This window comes from Terrapene carolina, unplaced genomic scaffold, assembly GCF_002925995.2.
Source record: "Terrapene carolina triunguis isolate 2854851 unplaced genomic scaffold, T_m_triunguis-2.0 Scaffold236, whole genome shotgun sequence".
Lineage (NCBI taxonomy): Eukaryota > Metazoa > Chordata > Testudines > Emydidae > Terrapene > Terrapene triunguis.
In genome coordinates this window covers 13240947-13255588 of record NW_020664587.1, presented here as the reverse complement: position 1 = coordinate 13255588, position 14642 = coordinate 13240947, and positions in this window count along the sequence as shown.

The following is a 14642-nucleotide window of genomic DNA, read 5'->3' as shown; positions in this document are numbered from 1 at the left end:
GCTCTTGACCTCCGCCTGAGTTAATCTGCCACCTTCTGAGCCCACTTGGCTGGTGCACGAGTGGCCCACTGGGATTTCTTATTCCCATTCCAACTAAGGCAGGAAACGCCAATTAGCCAGGCACGAGTCTGGCCCTAATTACCAGGGGATGGTCATGTCTGGGTTAGTTGGGGAAGGGTTTCACAGTTTGCAGATCGATCCCCATAGCAACCACTCAGGCCTGCGGGGGCCGGGAGGGGCGGAGGTTGCTGGGTGCACCCTTGAAGGAATCCCAGGGCCCGAGAGCGCCTGGCGAGCGAAGCAGCACGTGAAAAGAGGCGCAGAGATCCAGACGGTGGCCTGAGTCCCAGCCTCCCCCATCCCCACCCACTGGCAGCAGAGAAAGACGGAGGCCCTGGCAGGCAGCGCTGCTGGAGCCGGCTGCTGCTGCTCTAGGCTAAGGCCCTGGGGCTGGTCAAGACTCAGTCCTGCCTCCTTGTGTGAGCTGGGCCAAGTCACCGAGTGTCTTGGGGGGCGGGATCACGTCTCCCTCTGCGCGCGTGGCGGCTGACTGGGGCTTTGGGCATGACCACGACCCAAACGATCACCAACCCGCAGGCCAGGCATCGGTAGAGACATACGGCAGAGGGCTGCCATGGGGCAGGTGTGGAATGAAGCCAGCCATATCTCTGCCTAGGGGCAGCTGTCCAGCAGCCTGTAGCAGGACCCACACAGGGCTAAAGGAAACTGACAGCAACTAGGGCTGCCTTCCTCAGCAGCGCGAGACAGCAGCCTTCTCCACCTGAGGCTGTGCCTGGGTCTCTCACAAACGAGCCTCCTCCTCCTCTTCTCCGCCCAGGGGCTCCGTCATCTCCCCCCAGTCTCGTCCTTCCACTCCCACCCCCTGCCTGCAGCGACCACAGAGCGCCTGGCTTCTCTGCTCCTGCAGTGCAGGAAGGACCCAGGCTGGGTGGCTCCCCCCTGCCTTCAGCCGCAGGCTCTGGCAGTGGAGGGAGATTTAGGGTGATCAGATGTCCCGATTTTATAGGGACAGTCCTGATTTTGGGGTCTTTTTCTTATATAGGTGCCTATTACCACACACACACACACACCCACACCCATCCTGATTTTTCACACTTGCTGTCTGGTCACCCTAGGGAGATTGCAATGCAGAGGGTGCGTCTGACGACTTGTAAGGTGTATGGCAGTGAATGTTGCAACGCCCTGAGGGAGGCCGTGCTGCTGGGCGCCTTGGCCCTGTCCTGCCACCAGGCGGCATTCAGAGCCTTCCCCAGAGGGATGGGCAAGGGGGTTCCCTGCCATGCTGAGATGCTGCTGCATTGGCTGTGAAGGGCCCTCAGAGGGCTCTGCCCAGCCCAGGGCCCCTGAGAGGCAGCCTGTTGTCCCTCTGTATTGCAGGGTGGGGGTTTCGCAGTCTACTGATTCACAGTCTACTACTGCTGCCAGCTAATGGGCTTCGCCACGTCCCACCGGCTTTTAGCTCAGTACGGGCCTGCGCTCAAAGCCCGCCGCCAGCCCCAGCAGGGGCTTTTCCATGTGTGTCCTCTGCATTACAATCCCCCTCCCCTCACAGAGCCCTGCAGGGCGCCTGGCACCGCTCCGCCCCAGGCACCCGCAGGTCAGAGACCCCCAGCCCATCCCGAGAGCATGCCCCGGGAACCAAGCAACGACCCCGTTCATCCCGGCGGCTCCATTGTCTCTACGGCCCCAAGCACATCCCCCAGCCCCGCCCGACAGAGCTTCTCTCTCCAGCGTCCTTAGTGTCTGCCTCTCCCTCACTCTTAGGGAAGTTTGAAGTTAATAATGCTCCGTTATCATTTCTCATTCCGTGCCTATTCTTGTAATCCTTGTACGTGTCCCCAGGCCCAGCGCCAGCTCCCCACTGAGTAGGACTAATTAACGCCAAGGCAGGAGGAGCTGCAGCTGGCTGGGTCACCGGGCTGCTGGCATGCTCATTAGAGAGGCAAGCAAATGCACAGAGACCCCGCCATTCTTAACACCCACCGTCGCAGAGCAGCAAGGCGGGCGAGGCGGAATTATACCTCCGGCATGAAAAATCCTCCCTTTGCAGGAAGGTGGAGGAGTGGGGACGGGCCCTGAGAACTGCTAGGAGCAGAGGGGTCAAGCGGAAGAGGCAGGGAACAAATCCGGTCCTCTGGGTTCTGTTCCCAGCTCTGGAAGGGGAGTTTTGTCCAGTTCTTGGAGCAGGGAGATAGGGTGTCGGGATGTGACGAAGTGGGAATGTTCTTAATGTTTTCTCTGAATACTGTGTGGGTGCCTCAGTTTCCCCTATGCATTTCTTAGGTATCTAGGTGGAGGGGATCAGGGTGTATGATTGTTGCAGAGCCTAAGAAGGCCCCTGTGTTACTGTCTGCACAGAGAATGGCCGACACTCTGTCTCCTGGCAACTAATGGCCTGGGCCCCTCCCCTGAAAAGACGCCAACTGAAGGTGTTGGAGAACAAAGAGATCAAAGGCCAGAGAGGAGGGGCTGGAGAGGCTCAATTTGGAGCTGGCTGGGAAAATGGAGGGGAGCCCAGACAGGGCTCTGGCCTCCCTGGGGCCCCCCCAAGATGGACCTAACTGAGGGGGTCCTGTTGTCTGTACCTGCAAGACCTGTCCTGGGCTGTGTTCCTGTTCTCTAAATAAACCTTCTGTTTTACTGGCTGGCTGAGAGTCACGGTGAATCGCAGGAAGCCGGGGGTGCAGGGCCTTGTCTCCCCCAAACTCCGTGACACAGGACACCTGGGTTCTATTCTCGACTCTAGAAGGAGAGTAACGCCCACTGGTTTGAGCAGGGGGCTGGGAGTCCGGACTCTTGTATTCTCCTCGAGGATCTGTTCAACTAAAATGAGTTATCTACCCTCTGTCCCCCAGGGGACACCTGTGGGATCTAGACAGGTCCATAGGTGCCCCTTTTCAGTCAGACTTTGAGCTGGTTTCACTGAGGGTAAATAACTCACATGTGGTTGAGCAGACCCTGAAACAGAACCCAGGAATCCAGACTCCCAGCACCTTGCTCTAACCACGAGACCACATTCCTTCCCAGAGTCAAGACTAGAGCCCAGGGGCCCTAGCACCAGTCCGATGAGCGATCTATGACCAATGGAGGATTGGTGTGGATGACAGCCCAAGAATTCAGCACCCACTGCAGCCTTGCTAGGCTGACCTCTGTGATAGAGGGAGCGGGGCTGGTCAGTGTAGGAAAGGAAAGACTTCCCCTTGCCCCTCCCCCCCACGCCCCTTTCTTCTCTCACCATGTGTCTTTCGGCTGCTGCACACCGAGCGTTTGCTTTCAGAAACAGCCCCCGGCTGGGATGCTCCTTGTGGGTCGGTACTGAAGGTATCACAGAAGAGGAGTTCTTTGGGCTCTCATCCCATTTGTCCCCTCTTCGTCCTGCGTGTCAGGCCAGCCGGCAAAGTCTTATTTGTTCTGTGTCTGTACAGCACCTAGCGCAATGGAGGCCTGGTCCTAGGTGCCACAGTGATACAAATGACTCTCCTCGCAGAGGATTACATGGTTCCTCACTCCCTGCCCCAAGGGGTTTGGCAGAGTTGCTCAGCGCCGCTGAACAGAGGTGGCTGCATTTCAGAGGTGAACGCAGTGACTGGGTAGACTGGAGTGGAGCTTGGAGATGAACAGGCGTCATTGTGTGTACGTGTCCTACACCAGCACTGCTCGTGGAGGAGTGGAACCGAGGCAAGGTTAGGAGCCAGAAAGGCTGGAGCGGCTGTGGTGGCCCTGGGCCAGAGAACAGGCTGGAATTCCTGGGACCCTCCTTCCTAGCCTGAAGCTGGCTGCTTCCTTCCACTCCCCCATTCACAGGGAGCTTCCACCTGCCTGGTTCTCCCCTCATCTTATGTGGGGAGGGGGGTTTATCTGCTCCCTATACAGTGGACCCCCTGCAATTGATGCAAGCCACACCCACTTCTGAAATCCACCAATCAAATCAAGGGGTCACTGAAACAACTCCTCCCACTGCAGAAGCATATCAGACTCGTCAATTTCACTCTTCTGCCCCCCACAGGCAGAAGCAAGAGCCAGGTTTTCAAAGACATTTGGGGTCTCAAGAGGCAGATAGGCACCTCATGGGATGCTGAAAGCAACCTAGAAATCTATGGGCATTAGGTGCTTCTGACAATCCCATTGCCTATTGACATCAGCGGGCATAGGGGCTGGAGCACCCACGGGAAAAAAATAGTGGGTGCTCAGCACCCACCGGCAGCCCTGCCGATCAGCGCCTCCCAGCCACCATGATCAGCTGTTCAACGATGTGTAGGAGGTGCTGGAGGGAAGGGCGGGGGACAGGGGGGCGGCTTGGGGGAAGGGGTGGAGTGAGGGCGGGTCCTGGGGCGGAGTGGGGGTCGAACACCCCCCGGGAACTGAGGAAGTTGGCACCTATGTCAGCAGGATTCTGTATATTGGCTTCAGGGCACTTGGGATCAGGCCCTGAAGTAACAGCCTGAGGGTAACAGAATAAAGGAGAAAAAAAATTAATTTCCTATTAAGTGAATTTTAAAAAAAAGTCAAAAGGAAATAGTGCAAGAAAAAGCACAGCCAAGGAGCTTGACCCTAACCCCTGATTGGCCAGGCGAGATGTGACTTTTAGCTTCAGCTGCTAGGAGACACCGCATAGCTGTCTAAGAACTGGGTTTCTTTGCATGTTTTCACTCTTGACTCCTGCAGATAAAGTTATCAGGGACAGGGAATCTTGAGATCTCTTCCTCTACAGAGACACAGTATAAATATTTATACTGACATAAGGAGGGGGTGGGGGGTGGGAAACAAGACTAGACTTTAATCAAAGATATTAAAAGTCTGGCCTTTACTGCTTTAAGAAGGGTGGATTTTAAATGTTGCTTTTAATAATGCTTTGCACTTCTAGTAAGCCTCTTTTTGAGGCTCTCATAATGCCTCTCACACTCAGAGCTTTTCGTTCATAGCTCACAAAACACTGTCCCATGGCAGGTCGATATAATTATCCCCATTTTACAGATGGTGAATCAGGAGCACCGTAATATCCCAGTTCTATTTACTGTTTAGTGACAGAATATCCAGCTGGGGGGCGGAGGGGAGTGGAGGCGGTGAGAGCTGTTGCCCCATTGGTTAGTTTTACTGGTTTGAATGTTAAGGACGATCGTTTATGGTTTTTCTGCTCTTGGTATGAGGCTAAGTTCCAAGGTTAGATCCGGCCCAACTCAGGCCCCATCTTTAAAAGCTGTTCTCATTGCTATTCATATTAAAAGAATCCACGTATCACGCCCAGGCCTCCGGCTTTCACCACAGCTGCCCCAGCATTTCTCAAGCGCTCAGCCAGCTGCCATGAAAACCAAACAATCCTCAGCCCAAACTTTGCCCGGGCAGTCAGAGAGCAGCACCAGTAAAATATTGCCTGAAGGTTAAAACGGTTTGACGCTGTGCACCATTGCCAGGAGGAGTCAATGAAACAATGGAAGGAGCTGTTTGACTGACAGGCGTGTCTCAGTGCTATTATTCTAGGCCCTGGTCAATATTTGTACAAGAGACACTCAGAAAATTGAAATCCTGAACTCCGCTAACGTCACCGGGGCTGGACTTTCATTTACAACGCACTTACACGCTTCCCAGCTGAATAACTATTCCCACCAGACACTTCCAGACAGCTAGTTTTATTTCCAAGTATTCAGCAGATACTAGCCCTGTAGCATCAGTAGAACGCTGCTTTCAGAGGAAGAAGGGGGGTGGTCTGTTCACACAGGCACAGCTTGGCTAGATCTGAACTGCCTCGAGCGGAACTGCGCTCGAGTCGGTACCACGTGTGTCCTACCGAACGGCAGAGATGCACAGACGCACGGGAGGGGAAGGAAGATGAAGGTTAGTTTACTGGAGGGATCCGGAGAGCTGCCATCGAGCCAACTTGCCGGGCCAATGAATCATGACTGCAATTTTTTTTAGTGTTCTGCTGGTTTAGAGTTGCCAGGAGTAAATTAAATCTGCCACTCTGTTATTGTTGTTGCTCTTGATGTTAATTATAGGGAAGTCGAATTCTGTGCAGACCACGTGGCCAGACACATCTCTATGCTGCCAGGCATATATTAAAGGATATTGACTGGCACAGAAACAAGCTTATGCGGCGAGGCACATATTAAAGGCTATTGATCGACACAGTTACTTAGCTAATCCCCTCCCCCATGAAACTGGCATTGGCCACCATCCCATTGTTCACTCTGTGGGTGTGTTATATTCCCTCCCCCTCCCTGTGCATTTCGATTGTAAACTCCCAGGACAGGGACCATCTACTACTCCAGGTTTGTATACCACCTAGCCCCACAGGGCCCTGTTCTCAGAAGGTCCCTGAGCAGCACCATAATAACCATGATTATGAATAATAATAATACAAACTTGTGTTGAAAGGCACATGTTGAAGGATATTGACCAGCACAGAGACACTGCCATGTTCCGTGGCTGCTCACACCACCTCAAGGGTTCGAATCCCGCGCGGTGGGGAAGCTCAGAGCCTGGAGAGCATTTTAAGTTCTTGGCTAGATTTTTAACACGAGCGGGAAAAGTTTGTGCCAGGGCAGGCGCCCAGCTCCTGATGGAAGCCAGGGGCTTCTCTTCGGCCCCAGATGCTAAGGCAGCAGGGCACGCAATCTCTCTGGGGAAGCCCAGAGTCTAGCCCCATTGGTATTGCCCCTCTCAGTGTGTGAGAAGCATTGATGGTCTCCAGAAGACGCCAGGAAAGCAGGACAGGAGGTTTTCACTGGGGTGGAAGGGAGGGAACGGAGGGGGGGGATCTCCAATTCCTGGCATTGCCCCAGGGATAACAGGGGACAATGCTGGAAGAGGAGACAGTTTCCTGGCGGGGAGGGCACCTGTTTGAATCTAGCCTGGGTCAACAGGATAGTGGCCGCTGTGAGACTTATAAGGAATGATCCGAGGGGCCCAGGAGAATCCATGAAGAGGCACCAAGGGCCCGGTGGGCTCAGGCTTACTCATCCCTGCTGGTCAGAGATGAGCCACTCGTGGGGGCCAGGGCAGCTGCCCCTGCTGCTGTCAGTGCTGGGTCTGTTCTCACCCGGATCCTGCAGTCAATAGGGAATCGAGGTGCTTCACCCCTGGCAGGACCAGAGCTCTCTGGGCAGGGATGGAGGACTTTGGTCACCCTGGCAGGCTGTATCGGACTCTAGCGCCACTGCAGGCAGGGCAGGACAGGGATTTCAGGACCATTAACCAGCTCCCATTGCATGGGGCATGCCAAGATGAACCCCATGGTGGGGGAGTCAGCATGGGTGCTCCCCTGGTCGGCACGCCTAGCGCTCACACCGCGAGGTCAGGACAGAGAGAAAGAGCACGGCGCCCTGTGCCCGCCTCACTCCAGGGATTGCCATCTGTCCCAGGGCGGGCTGGCCCAAGGGCATTGGGCTCCATGTTGTGCCTGCGCCTTGTTAGCTACTTCCCAGGGGATAAGCTTTGGGGCTGGCAGACGTTCCCCAAATCCTCTAGTCAGGATTTAAAGTTCCAGAGACTCCCCAGAGCCGGCCCAGCGGCAGAGTCTTGCACGGCCGAAGGGCCTGGGTGCCTGAACCAGACAGTTTGTAGCATCACCCTCAAGTCCAGGCCGGGCTGGACTGGGACGCAGTTGCTATGGTGACAAGACAGCTCACCACAGGCGCCTCCCCGTGATAACTAAAAGGCAGCTCAACCCGGGGGCAGCAATGCCCATGGACTCAGCTCCCCATAGGTCTAGGGCTCGTTTTGTGCAAAGGGGGTTGGATTTGGGGGGGGAGGGGAGAGGAATCACACAGCACCATCTTGTGGACTCTGCGGGTCTCTCTCAGGACGTAGGCGAGAGCGCGACACGGAGGCAAACGAAACGGCAGCACATTCTTTTGTCTTTTGTGCAGAACCAACACAGGCTCAGTTAGGTCCCAAATGACCATCTTTCCAAACTCTGCATAAAGATGCCAGGGCTGGCTAGAGACATGGCTCCTCAGAGCACAGGGAGGGCCGCTAGAGGGCTCACTGACTATTTAGAGAGAGACCCCCCTGCTCCTCACATCACACGCACACTGTTCATCCATTTATGCTGCAGGCGCAATTGCTAAACAGAAGCACGAGACCCCCTGCTTCCTGGAGGCGGCGACGGGGGTGGGGGGCCATATTCAGCTCGGGTGGAAGGAGAACGGAACAAGAGAAGAAAACGTGAACAGGGCCTGGCTTGTAGCCGTTTCATTCTTTAATACCGATTGGATCCGAATGCCTCCGCACGAGATACCAGAGCGACAGCGTTTATTTGACACACTGTAACTGACCTGGCATACCCAAAGAGAGCAGCAGTTTTGCTGACTGTTAAATATGTATTTAATAAGGCTCCCAGGAGAGCCAAACGGCAGGCGCCCTAGAGGGTTGTGGTTCTGGGAGGGGAAGGCCGAGCATCTCGCCACCTGCCTGAGAACATTCAAGGAAACTCCGACAGGGCCCGGAGGAAAGGTTACAGCGGGGAGGGAATAGCGAAGTACTTTTGAAAATGCTGACGGACTCAGATCAGCATTAGGGTGAGGACGAGCGGGAATAGATTCAATTAGCTAATGGGGGCTGATACGCAGCAGCCATTAAGGGACTGGAGCTGGGAAAGGATGCACTTGGGTTCACCGCTGTGCTCCGTTCATTCAGCCAGGCACTTAAGCACGGAGCTCACTTTAAGCACATGAGGAATCCTAGCAAAGTTAAGGCTTCTCTCTGTGCTTTGTTAAGGGACTGGGCTTGACACAGATGAGCCATCGGGGTTGGCTGCTGAGCTCCCATAAGGGAAACGCAAGCAAGGACGGATGCTAAGACCAGGCCCATAACTTTTCGCTAGAACAGAGTCGCTTAACTGATTGGGTTGGGTGTGTCAGGGGATCCTGAGGCATTGAGAACGTTATTACAATCTAAAGCAAAGAAAATCTCAGTCCCCCGCCTCCCCGCACACCCACCCCTCCACTGCAGGCTCCAACAATCCCCTTCAACCTCTCACACGCAAATACATGCTAGCCGCTTAGCAGTGCGCTCGTCTCTCCACTGCTGACTCTAGCGGCTACAGTAAATATAAGGGGGCCAGGAATATTTGTGGCCTTGAAGAAGGGGCTGTGGAGCTGAGGAGGTCACGAGGCACTGCCCTATGGCACAGGTGTGATCTCATCCCTGGGGTGAAATCCTTGGTGTTTAAGTCCTGAAAATATTACGGCTGTGGGGAGGGGGGAAAGTCTGCTCCATTTCTCTCCTCCCCTAGGTCTGGGAGGTTCCATCAGAGAAAAGTGTCACAAGTGTTATTTTGGTAAGTAATATTCCAGCAGCCGTGAAGAAATGAAATTCTCTGAATTCACTGCACCTGAATCCTTAGGGAAGCGTTATCAAGCACACAGCACCTTGTCAGACATCATCTTTCGTGCCTCTAGCAGCAATCTCGATGTTAAACGCCAGGCAATGGGAACACATTATGCCATCAAATCCAGGTTAAAGAAGGGGGTTCCACTAGAAGAAAGCCACATGGGAAGGGAAGGCCACCGGCGGTGTGCGCGGAAACCTGGCAATCCACCCCAGAAGGATGCTAGGATCAAGGAGCAAAATAGATTACCGTAAACCTCCCACGGGCTGGGCACAGATTTCAGTTCCGTGTGTGCACGTACGCACCTCCATTTGCACAAAGTGAGCTGGAGCACAACAGTCAGCAAACAGATGGGGGGCAAGCCACCGGGCAACACTGGCGCGATGTCCCGGCATTGCATTGGGATGGCCCTGCCATAGTGCGTCAAGTTGTGTGTGCGCTGGGCAGAAAGGGAAGGAGCCTGGGCCTGTTACTTCACTAGCCCTCTGAGGCAGGCAGGGCAGGAGTGCAAGGCTGACCCCCATGGCCTCTGAAAGCCTCATGTGCCGCCTTGTAGACGGCTGAGCCGCATGGTCCGCTGAGAACGGGACACCCCCCCGTGCGGCCTCTGCGACGAGGCAGTGGCTGTGGTGCACCATTCCCACCAGCTCACTCCCAGTACTGGCTGAGCAGCCGCAAGGCCATTTTCAAAAGGGGAAATGAAGGCCCAGAGAGGTTAAGGTTCCTAGTCACTAGTGTTGTTAGATGCCGCGATTTCAGGGGGCCCTCCTGAGCTGTGAACGAGGCCCAATCTTCGGGAAGTGCCAAGTGCCCACACTGGGGGCATTAATCCCATTTCCAGTTGCTTAGGCCTGGGGCACCCAAAATCCCTTCTGGAAAGCTTGGCCTGCGGGACGTGCCCAAAGCCACAAAGGAAGCCTCGGTCAGAGGCTTGGAACCCGAGCGTCCTGATGTCCAGGCCTCGGCTTTTGCTGCTACCCCACCTTGCCTCAGAGCAAGCGGGCGATGGAGAGTCATTTCCTGCTGAGACGTCTCTTCCTGGGTAGGGTGCTGTTACTCGGCAGCCCCTTCTGAATAGCTTCGGTTGCATGCCAGAGGTTGTGAAGGGAAGCGCTGATGGGGTAGAACCCGTCTTAGCTAACAGGGAGCTGCAGCCTTTCCCTCTCCAGGGCTTCTCTCTTCCTTAGTACGTAACAGGTCCCCTCAGAGGCGCTGGATCCATTACCGTGGCAGGGGCCAGGCCACTTCCCACCCGGGACGGGTGGTGATTTAGCTAGGTGATAACGGGAACTTTGTGCTGCTTTGCAGGAATCAAGTAACTGAGCAGATAGAGCCAAGCGGGCGGGGGTTATCCTGACAGCAGCAGCAGGGTACTGCTAATCAATACGTTGCAAGCATGCTGCTGCCCCATGAGCTGCAAGCTGCCGAGTGCTGGAGCGTACGCCGCACAAGCTTAACGTTTAAGGAACAGGTCCCAGGGAGTCCGGGTCCCCGGGAGCCCTGCAGATTGGCTGAGGGAATTCAGCTAGAATGGCACTATTCCGAGGGCACTAGGTCAGGGAGACCTAACCCCAAATGCCAAGTGTTTTGGGGAGAGCTGGGATGATGTGATATTTAGTAGGTAAAGGCTCAGCACCATAGGCAGAGATGGGTAACTAGCCCTGGGGAATGGCAGGGCATTCAGCACCATGGACAGTGACAGCAGGGACTGGCCGGGGTCCTGGGCACAGCCCCATGGCCAATGCCACAGAGCCATTACTGCATCCCAGCCCAGGCTGGGTAGGGATAAATCCGCCAACCCAAATCCCTTCCCCATCTTTGCTGCTGTGGCCGCTGGTCAGAAGGCGCAGAGCAGGCCTGGCAATGCAGGTGGGGATGTACCTCAAGCTGGGATGTCCTCGTGATGCTCTGAGCTGGATCAGGAACAGGACAATGTCAGGCCAGCCCGTTTCTGAAGAGACGTACATCCCGGCTTCCCAGGCTGAGGCCTGGGTAAGCACCCAGCCCCGCCCTCCCGAGCAAGCTTCCATCCCTCGCAGAGACTCAAAGGTGCGTGCATTTCCCCAGTGCTACCCCTATGTACCATTCATAGGCACCCTCCTCTCTAGCAGCAATGGCCCAGCCTCTCCAACCCAGCTAAAGAATCACCCCTCGGCTAGCGAATCCCAGTGGCTCGGCAGCCAGCCAGCCACGTGGGGTTCAAGGCCCCGGCTCTGGATCAGGCCTTTCCAGACAATGAAGATAACGAGCTGCTCAGACACACTACAGCAGCTGCTGCTGAACCAGGCACATCCAGATTAATTAAACCATGTACAGCTCTGCATCCTCTTGGAGAGAGAGATGCCTTTCAGAGGTGAGCGCAGAGGGGCTCCCCTTCCCTGGCTTACACTGGAAAGGCTCAGCTCCCAGCCCCGCACGTACTGCAGAGAGGGTTCTGCATTATGTCGGCGCCCAGGCGGCATCTGTCTTCATTAACATGTATTTATTTAAACAACCCATCGAAACCTGGGTAATGAAGACAGGGGCTGTGTGCCACCTGGCTCCCTGGTTATAAATGGCCCACAACGTTAAATCACACCCGCTCCTTTCCTGTAATGGGCTCATTTGCACAACACAAATGAGCTCCCAGACACACGGGAACACCACGGCTCATTCACGGAGAGACGCCTTGCAGCACAGCCGCTTCTCCCAGGGCAGGACCGAGTCCGCAGATCCCCATCTTCCCCAGATCCATTCACTTTCCATCCACAGCCGGTTCCCCCCCTCAGAGAGTCTGGAGACCACAGAATCCCAGAAAATTCTCCAGCCCGTTGGCTACATTTGGGAGCTACATTTGCTCCTGACCCCTTATTTGCCGGAAGTTGGCTCAAACCCTGAAGCAGGAGGGTTTTGATCTCTTCCCGAACACTTGGTTATTTTTCCCCCCTCAATATTTACTGTCTAGATTCTTTTTATCCATAGAAATGTCTAGTCGTCTTTGGAACCCTGCAAAGCTCTGATTGCTACAATATACCACAGAGGCGGATTCCCACGGGCTCATTCGGCGTTGTGCAGAAAAGGTATTTCCTTTGGACACACCGAGCTGTCCACTCAGACTCACGTACCTCAAAAGGGTCAATCAGAATTTCAGGGGAAGGCTGGGGTCAGCTCCCAGCCCTAACAGAGTCCTGGCTCGCTGGGCCATGCGAGGGCAGAGGTGCTGCTAACACAACCCAACACGGCAGGGCCCTGGGATCACAAACAGCCCCCCAGCGTGCCGTCCCTCAGAGCTAGGAAACTTTCTGTTCCATTAGTAAATGGCTTCTTCTGCTCCGCACAAACTGCTCCCCAATTCCCCGGGCTCTACCTCCCAGTCTTATTTATAAATCAAACTTCAACCCAAAAAACCCCACTATGTCAGGACCAATCAGTCCCTGGGAGCTGTGAATGGTACTTTACTGACCCAGAATTAATCAGAACAGAAAGGAAATTTTCCATTAAGCTCTAAGTGCTTGTTTATTAAACAGATTTATGCACCTTGACTAGTTTAGGGGCCAGAGAGAAAAAAGAAGCGTTGTTGCTTTTTCCTTTTCTTTCTAAGTTTCTTCTTTCCAGAGGGAGAGCCCAGGGAAATTCTAAACACACGTTGGTGAGAGACAGGTTGCTCAGTGGCGCTGACCCAGGAAATCCACCACCAAGACTTGCCAGACCTTCCTGAATTCTGATGGCCAACTGCCCAGCTGGACTCTTGAGTCCTTTGTGATTGTGGGGATCTGATTTAAGACACCTTAAAGGGACCTGACTACTGGTGATGGCTGCACACCCAGCCTCTGAGATGCAGGCTGCTTTTAAGGCATCTCCAGTTGGGTGCCCAAAAATGCAGGCACCCATAATCTCTAAGGAAAAGTGTAGCCGTCTTGCCACCCATCATCCACAGCACTCCTGGCAGGGGGATCTATATGATTTTATGAAAATATGCTAATGAGTGTGAATATAATGCAACTGGAATATGCTTCGTGCAAAAGGTCTCTTGTAAAGTATCATTACAAAGCTTATAATCTACTGAGTGTGATCATCCTATTTGTATAAATGTATCACTCTTGTATCTGAAACTAGAAATATGAAGTATAACTCTGAGGGCCTATTGTAATTATGCAAAGTGTGGGCCATTAATGGTGGTTTGGAATCTTGATGGCTCCCATTAACCAGGACAATTGTCTGTAGATGGCTCTGTTTTACCTGTGAGTCTTCCTGTATACGTGTGTGCTGGCAAATGAGTAATGAAGTCTTACAGTGACATGTGATCATGTCACCTGAATGGGAATCCATCTTTAACCTGGTGCTTTTCCATTTAGAAGGGGGGGAGAGGGAACCCAGAGAGACAAAAGATTCCCGCCTTGTGCCAAAGCTATAAAAGGGGGTGGAACAGAACAAAGGGGGCTGCAGTCATGAGAAATCCCCTAGCTACCACCTGAGCTGGAACAAGGACTGTACCAGGGGAAAGGATTGTGCCCAGACTAGGAAGGTGTCCAGTCTGTGATAGAAACATCTCTGAGGGTGAGATTTTATCTGTAATCCCTTTCTTACTGTATTAGGTTTAGATTTGCATTTTATTTTGCTTGGTAATTCACTTTGTTCTGTTCGTTACTACTTGGAACCACTTCAATCCTACTTTCTGTATTTAATAAAATCACTTTTTACTTATTAATTAACCCCAAGTATGTATTAATACCTGGGGGGGCAAACAGCCGTGCATCTGTCTCTATCAGTGTTATAGAAGATGAACAATTTGGGAGTTTACCCTCTATAAGCTTTATACAGGGTAAAACGGATTTATTTGGGGTTTGGACCTCATTGGGAATTGGGCATCTGAGTGTTAAAGACAGGAACACTTCTTAAGCTGCTTTCAATTAAGCCTACAGCGGTTAGGGGACATGGTTCAGACCTGGGTCTGGGTTTGCAGCAGGCGAGCGGGTCTGGCTCAAACCAGGCAGGGTGCTGAAGTCCCAAACTGGCAGGGAAAGCAGGGGCAGAAGTAGTCTTGGCACATCAGTTGGCAGCCCCAAGGGGGTTTCTGTGATCCAACCCGTCACAGTGGCATCTGTGCCCCTAGCTGAGGAGGCCGCACACGGCTCCAGAAATGCCAGCTGATGGCGCAGAGGTGACAGCGATGGCGGAACGAGGGCAGCGTGATCATTGCTTCTTCCAAGTGGGGAATTTGTTTCAGGATCAGGAGAAAACCTGGCAATGAGAGAGCCAGAGGGATGAGAGAGGACAGGGGACGAGAGCGGGGGGGGGGGGGGGGGGGGGGGGG